This window comes from Lygodium microphyllum, chromosome 14, assembly GCF_053477565.2.
Source record: "Lygodium microphyllum isolate KBCC chromosome 14, Lygodium_microphyllum_v1.1.10, whole genome shotgun sequence".
NCBI classification, from domain to species: domain Eukaryota; kingdom Viridiplantae; phylum Streptophyta; class Polypodiopsida; order Schizaeales; family Lygodiaceae; genus Lygodium; species Lygodium microphyllum.
In genome coordinates, this window is record NC_141148.1 from 328,237 (window position 1) to 336,701 (window position 8,465).

The following is an 8,465-nucleotide window of genomic DNA, read 5'->3' on the forward strand; positions in this document are numbered from 1 at the left end:
GGGATCGAGGTATTGTCTGGAAATTCAACCAACCCGGTAGCAAAGCTTTAAGTTCGAGGCGTGCGGGGCCCGGGCTGAAGGCCAAGATATATCAGCGGGGGGGCTGTGTGCGCGAAAGTTATATTTCTATCTCTAAATGGGATCGAGGTATTGTCTGGAAATTCAACCAACCCGGTAGCAAAGCTTTAAGTTCGAGGCGTGCGGGGCCCGGGCTGAAGGCCAAGATATATCAGCGGGGGGGCTGTGTGCGCGAAAGTTATATTTCTATCTCTAAATGGGATCGAGGTATTGTCTGAAAATTCAACCAACCCGGTAGCAAAGCTTTAAGTTCGAGGCGTGCGGGGCCCGGGCTGAAGGCCAAGATATATCAACGGGGGGGCTGTGTGCGCGAAAGTTATATTTCTATCTCTAAATGGGATCGAGGTATTGTCTGAAAATTCAACCAACCCGGTAGCAAAGCTTTAAGTTCGAGGCGTGCGGGGCCCGGGCTGAAGGCCAAGATATATCAACGGGGGGGCTGTGTGCGCGAAAGTTATATTTCTATCTTTAAATGGGATCGAGGTATTGTCTGAAAATTCAACCAACCCGGTAGCAAAGCTTCAAGTTCGAGGCGTGCGGGGCCCGGGCTGAAGGCCAAGATATATCAACGGGGGGGCTGTGTGCGCGAAAGTTATATTTCTATCTTTAAATGGGATCGAGGTATTGTCTGAAAATTCAACCAACCCGGTAGCAAAGCTTCAAGTTCGAGGCGTGCGGGGCCCGGGCTGAAGGCCAAGATATATCAACGGGGGGGCTGTGTGCGCGAAAGTTATATTTCTATCTTTAAATGGGATCGAGGTATTGTCTGAAAATTCAACCAACCCGGTAGCAAAGCTTCAAGTTCGAGGCGTGCGGGGCCCGGGCTGAAGGCCAAGATATATCAACGGGGGGGCTGTGTGCGCGAAAGTTATATTTCTATCTCTAAATGGGATCGAGGTATTGTCTGGAAATTCAACCAACCCGGTAGCAAAGCTTTAAGTTCGAGGCGTGCGGGGCCCGGGCTGAAGGCCAAGATATATCAACGGGGGGGCTGTGTGCGCGAAAGTTATATTTCTATCTTTAAATGGGATCGAGGTATTGTCTGAAAATTCAACCAACCCGGTAGCAAAGCTTTAAGTTCGAGGCGTGCGGGGCCCGGGCTGAAGGCCAAGATATATCAACGGGGCGGCTGTGTGCGCGAAAGTTATATTTCTATCTCTAAATGGGATCGAGGTATTGTCTGGAAATTCAACCAACCCGGTAGCAAAGCTTTAAGTTCGAGGCGTGCGGGGCCCGGGCTGAAGGCCAAGATATATCAACGGGGGGGCTGTGTGCGCGAAAGTTATATTTCTATCTCTAAATGGGATCGAGGTATTGTCTGGAAATTCAACCAACCCGGTAGCAAAGCTTTAAGTTCGAGGCGTGCGGGGCCCGGGCTGAAGGCCAAGATATATCAACGGGGGGGCTGTGTGCGCGAAAGTTATATTTCTATCTCTAAATGGGATCGAGGTATTGTCTGCAAATTCAACCAACCCGGTAGCAAAGCTTTAAGTTCGAGGCGTGCGGGGCCCGGGCTGAAGGCCAAGATATATCAACGGGGGGGCTGTGTGCGCGAAAGTTATATTTCTATCTCTAAATGGGATCGAGGTATTGTCTGCAAATTCAACCAACCCGGTAGCAAAGCTTTAAGTTCGAGGCGTGCGGGGCCCGGGCTGAAGGCCAAGATATATCAACGGGGGGGCTGTGTGCGCGAAAGTTATATTTCTATCTTTAAATGGGATCGAGGTATTGTCTGAAAATTCAACCAACCCGGTAGCAAAGCTTTAAGTTCGAGGCGTGCGGGGCCCGGGCTGAAGGCCAAGATATATCAACGGGGGGGCTGTGTGCGCGAAAGTTATATTTCTATCTTTAAATGGGATCGAGGTATTGTCTGAAAATTCAACCAACCCGGTAGCAAAGCTTTAAGTTCGAGGCGTGCGGGGCCCGGGCTGAAGGCCAAGATATATCAACGGGGGGGCTGTGTGCGCGAAAGTTATATTTCTATCTTTAAATGGGATCGAGGTATTGTCTGAAAATTCAACCAACCCGGTACCAAAGCTTTAAGTTCGAGGCGTGCGGGGCCCGGGCTGAAGGCCAAGATATATCAACGGGGGGGCTGTGTGCGCGAAAGTTATATTTCTATCTTTAAATGGGATCGAGGTATTGTCTGGAAATTCAACCAACCCGGTACCAAAGCTTTAAGTTCGAGGCGTGCGGGGCCCGGGCTGAAGGCCAAGATATATCAACGGGGGGGCTGTGTGCGCGAAAGTTATATTTCTATCTTTAAATGGGATCGAGGTATTGTCTGAAAATTCAACCAACCCGGTAGCAAAGCTTTAAGTTCGAGGCGTGCGGGGCCCGGGCTGAAGGCCAAGATATATCAACGGGGGGGCTGTGTGCGCGAAAGTTATATTTCTATCTTTAAATGGGATCGAGGTATTGTCTGAAAATTCAACCAACCCGGTAGCAAAGCTTTAAGTTCGAGGCGTGCGGGGCCCGGGCTGAAGGCCAAGATATATCAACGGGGGGGCTGTGTGCGCGAAAGTTATATTTCTATCTTTAAATGGGATCGAGGTATTGTCTGGAAATTCAACCAACCCGGTAGCAAAGCTTTAAGTTCGAGGCGTGCGGGGCCCGGGCTGAAGGCCAAGATATATCAACGGGGGGGCTGTGTGCGCGAAAGTTATATTTCTATCTTTAAATGGGATCGAGGTATTGTCTGGAAATTCAACCAACCCGGTAGCAAAGCTTTAAGTTCGAGGCGTGCGGGGCCCGGGCTGAAGGCCAAGATATATCAACGGGGGGGCTGTGTGCGCGAAAGTTATATTTCTATCTTTAAATGGGATCGAGGTATTGTCTGAAAATTCAACCAACCCGGTAGCAAAGCTTGAAGTTCGAGGCGTGCGGGGCCCGGGCTGAAGGCCAAGATATATCAACGGGGGGGCTGTGTGCGCGAAAGTTATATTTCTATCTTTAAATGGGATCGAGGTATTGTCTGAAAATTCAACCAACCCGGTAGCAAAGCTTTAAGTTCGAGGCGTGCGGGGCCCGGGCTGAAGGCCAAGATATATCAACGGGGGGGCTGTGTGCGCGAAAGTTATATTTCTATCTTTAAATGGGATCGAGGTATTGTCTGGAAATTCAACCAACCCGGTAGCAAAGCTTTAAGTTCGAGGCGTGCGGGGCCCGGGCTGAAGGCCAAGATATATCAACGGGGGGGCTGTGTGCGCGAAAGTTATATTTCTATCTTTAAATGGGATCGAGGTATTGTCTGGAAATTCAACCAACCCGGTAGCAAAGCTTTAAGTTCGAGGCGTGCGGGGCCCGGGCTGAAGGCCAAGATATATCAACGGGGGGGCTGTGTGCGCGAAAGTTATATTTCTATCTTTAAATGGGATCGAGGTATTGTCTGAAAATTCAACCAACCCGGTAGCAAAGCTTGAAGTTCGAGGCGTGCGGGGCCCGGGCTGAAGGCCAAGATATATCAACGGGGGGGCTGTGTGCGCGAAAGTTATATTTCTATCTTTAAATGGGATCGAGGTATTGTCTGGAAATTCAACCAACCCGGTAGCAAAGCTTTAAGTTCGAGGCGTGCGGGGCCCGGGCTGAAGGCCAAGATATATCAACGGGGGGGCTGTGTGCGCGAAAGTTATATTTCTATCTTTAAATGGGATCGAGGTATTGTCTGAAAATTCAACCAACCCGGTAGCAAAGCTTTAAGTTCGAGGCGTGCGGGGCCCGGGCTGAAGGCCAAGATATATCAACGGGGGGGCTGTGTGCGCGAAAGTTATATTTCTATCTTTAAATGGGATCGAGGTATTGTCTGAAAATTCAACCAACCCGGTAGCAAAGCTTTGAGTTCGAGGCGTGCGGGGCCCGGGCTGAAGGCCAAGATATATCAACGGGGGGGCTGTGTGCGCGAAAGTTATATTTCTATCTTTAAATGGGATCGAGGTATTGTCTGGAAATTCAACCAACCCGGTAGCAAAGCTTTAAGTTCGAGGCGTGCGGGGCCCGGGCTGAAGGCCAAGATATATCAACGGGGGGGCTGTGTGCGCGAAAGTTATATTTCTATCTTTAAATGGGATCGAGGTATTGTCTGGAAATTCAACCAACCCGGTAGCAAAGCTTTGAGTTCGAGGCGTGCGGGGCCCGGGCTGAAGGCCAAGATATATCAACGGGGGGGCTGTGTGCGCGAAAGTTATATTTCTATCTTTAAATGGGATCGAGGTATTGTCTGGAAATTCAACCAACCCGGTAGCAAAGCTTTGAGTTCGAGGCGTGCGGGGCCCGGGCTGAAGGCCAAGATATATCAACGGGGGGGCTGTGTGCGCGAAAGTTATATTTCTATCTCTAAATGGGATCGAGGTATTGTCTGGAAATTCAACCAACCCGGTAGCAAAGCTTTAAGTTCGAGGCGTGCGGGGCCCGGGCTGAAGGCCAAGATATATCAACGGGGGGGCTGTGTGCGCGAAAGTTATATTTCTATCTCTAAATGGGATCGAGGTATTGTCTGGAAATTCAACCAACCCGGTAGCAAAGCTTTAAGTTCGAGGCGTGCGGGGCCCGGGCTGAAGGCCAAGATATATCAACGGGGGGGCTGTGTGCGCGAAAGTTATATTTCTATCTCTAAATGGGATCGAGGTATTGTCTGAAAATTCAACCAACCCGGTAGCAAAGCTTTAAGTTCGAGGCGTGCGGGGCCCGGGCTGAAGGCCAAGATATATCAACGGGGGGGCTGTGTGCGCGAAAGTTATATTTCTATCTCTAAATGGGATCGAGGTATTGTCTGGAAATTCAACCAACCCGGTAGCAAAGCTTTAAGTTCGAGGCGTGCGGGGCCCGGGCTGAAGGCCAAGATATATCAACGGGGGGGCTGTGTGCGCGAAAGTTATATTTCTATCTCTAAATGGGATCGAGGTATTGTCTGAAAATTCAACCAACCCGGTAGCAAAGCTTTAAGTTCGAGGCGTGCGGGGCCCGGGCTGAAGGCCAAGATATATCAACGGGGGGGCTGTGTGCGCGAAAGTTATATTTCTATCTTTAAATGGGATCGAGGTATTGTCTGAAAATTCAACCAACCCGGTAGCAAAGCTTCAAGTTCGAGGCGTGCGGGGCCCGGGCTGAAGGCCAAGATATATCAACGGGGGGGCTGTGTGCGCGAAAGTTATATTTCTATCTTTAAATGGGATCGAGGTATTGTCTGAAAATTCAACCAACCCGGTAGCAAAGCTTCAAGTTCGAGGCGTGCGGGGCCCGGGCTGAAGGCCAAGATATATCAACGGGGGGGCTGTGTGCGCGAAAGTTATATTTCTATCTTTAAATGGGATCGAGGTATTGTCTGAAAATTCAACCAACCCGGTAGCAAAGCTTTAAGTTCGAGGCGTGCGGGGCCCGGGCTGAAGGCCAAGATATATCAACGGGGGGGCTGTGTGCGCGAAAGTTATATTTCTATCTTTAAATGGGATCGAGGTATTGTCTGAAAATTCAACCAACCCGGTAGCAAAGCTTTAAGTTCGAGGCGTGCGGGGCCCGGGCTGAAGGCCAAGATATATCAACGGGGGGGCTGTGTGCGCGAAAGTTATATTTCTATCTTTAAATGGGATCGAGGTATTGTCTGAAAATTCAACCAACCCGGTAGCAAAGCTTTAAGTTCGAGGCGTGCGGGGCCCGGGCTGAAGGCCAAGATATATCAACGGGGGGGCTGTGTGCGCGAAAGTTATATTTCTATCTTTAAATGGGATCGAGGTATTGTCTGAAAATTCAACCAACCCGGTAGCAAAGCTTTAAGTTCGAGGCGTGCGGGGCCCGGGCTGAAGGCCAAGATATATCAACGGGGGGGCTGTGTGCGCGAAAGTTATATTTCTATCTTTAAATGGGATCGAGGTATTCTCTGAAAATTAAACCAACCCGGTAGCAAAGCTTTAAGTTCGAGGCGTGCGGGGCCCGGGCTGAAGGCCAAGATATATCAACGGGGGGGCTGTGTGCGCGAAAGTTATATTTCTATCTTTAAATGGGATCGAGGTATTCTCTGAAAATTCAACCAACCCGGTAGCAAAGCTTTAAGTTCGAGGCGTGCGGGGCCCGGGCTGAAGGCCAAGATATATCAACGGGGGGGCTGTGTGCGCGAAAGTTATATTTCTATCTTTAAATGGGATCGAGGTATTGTCTGAAAATTCAACCAACCCGGTAGCAAAGCTTTAAGTTCGAGGCGTGCGGGGCCCGGGCTGAAGGCCAAGATATATCAACGGGGGGGCTGTGTGCGCGAAAGTTATATTTCTATCTTTAAATGGGATCGAGGTATTGTCTGGAAATTCAACCAACCCGGTAGCAAAGCTTTAAGTTCGAGGCGTGCGGGGCCCGGGCTGAAGGCCAAGATATATCAACGGGGGGGCTGTGTGCGCGAAAGTTATATTTCTATCTTTAAATGGGATCGAGGTATTGTCTGGAAATTCAACCAACCCGGTAGCAAAGCTTTAAGTTCGAGGCGTGCGGGGCCCGGGCTGAAGGCCAAGATATATCAACGGGGGGGCTGTGTGCGCGAAAGTTATATTTCTATCTTTAAATGGGATCGAGGTATTGTCTGGAAATTCAACCAACCCGGTAGCAAAGCTTTAAGTTCGAGGCGTGCGGGGCCCGGGCTGAAGGCCAAGATATATCAACGGGGGGGCTGTGTGCGCGAAAGTTATATTTCTATCTCTAAATGGGATCGAGGTATTGTCTGGAAATTCAACCAACCCGGTAGCAAAGCTTTAAGTTCGAGGCGTGCGGGGCCCGGGCTGAAGGCCAAGATATATCAACGGGGGGGCTGTGTGCGCGAAAGTTATATTTCTATCTCTAAATGGGATCGAGGTATTGTCTGGAAATTCAACCAACCCGGTAGCAAAGCTTTAAGTTCGAGGCGTGCGGGGCCCGGGCTGAAGGCCAAGATATATCAACGGGGGGGCTGTGTGCGCGAAAGTTATATTTCTATCTCTAAATGGGATCGAGGTATTGTCTGCAAATTCAACCAACCCGGTAGCAAAGCTTTAAGTTCGAGGCGTGCGGGGCCCGGGCTGAAGGCCAAGATATATCAACGGGGGGGCTGTGTGCGCGAAAGTTATATTTCTATCTTTAAATGGGATCGAGGTATTGTCTGAAAATTCAACCAACCCGGTAGCAAAGCTTTAAGTTCGAGGCGTGCGGGGCCCGGGCTGAAGGCCAAGATATATCAACGGGGGGGCTGTGTGCGCGAAAGTTATATTTCTATCTTTAAATGGGATCGAGGTATTGTCTGAAAATTCAACCAACCCGGTAGCAAAGCTTTAAGTTCGAGGCGTGCGGGGCCCGGGCTGAAGGCCAAGATATATCAACGGGGGGGCTGTGTGCGCGAAAGTTATATTTCTATCTTTAAATGGGATCGAGGTATTGTCTGAAAATTCAACCAACCCGGTACCAAAGCTTTAAGTTCGAGGCGTGCGGGGCCCGGGCTGAAGGCCAAGATATATCAACGGGGGGGCTGTGTGCGCGAAAGTTATATTTCTATCTTTAAATGGGATCGAGGTATTGTCTGAAAATTCAACCAACCCGGTACCAAAGCTTTAAGTTCGAGGCGTGCGGGGCCCGGGCTGAAGGCCAAGATATATCAACGGGGGGGCTGTGTGCGCGAAAGTTATATTTCTATCTTTAAATGGGATCGAGGTATTGTCTGAAAATTCAACCAACCCGGTAGCAAAGCTTTAAGTTCGAGGCGTGCGGGGCCCGGGCTGAAGGCCAAGATATATCAACGGGGGGGCTGTGTGCGCGAAAGTTATATTTCTATCTTTAAATGGGATCGAGGTATTGTCTGGAAATTCAACCAACCCGGTAGCAAAGCTTTAAGTTCGAGGCGTGCGGGGCCCGGGCTGAAGGCCAAGATATATCAACGGGGGGGCTGTGTGCGCGAAAGTTATATTTCTATCTTTAAATGGGATCGAGGTATTGTCTGGAAATTCAACCAACCCGGTAGCAAAGCTTTAAGTTCGAGGCGTGCGGGGCCCGGGCTGAAGGCCAAGATATATCAACGGGGGGGCTGTGTGCGCGAAAGTTATATTTCTATCTTTAAATGGGATCGAGGTATTGTCTGGAAATTCAACCAACCCGGTAGCAAAGCTTTAAGTTCGAGGCGTGCGGGGCCCGGGCTGAAGGCCAAGATATATCAACGGGGGGGCTGTGTGCGCGAAAGTTATATTTCTATCTCTAAATGGGATCGAGGTATTGTCTGGAAATTCAACCAACCCGGTAGCAAAGCTTTAAGTTCGAGGCGTGCGGGGCCCGGGCTGAAGGCCAAGATATATCAACGGGGGGGCTGTGTGCGCGAAAGTTATATTTCTATCTCTAAATGGGATCGAGGTATTGTCTGCAAATTCAACCAACCCGGTAGCAAAGCT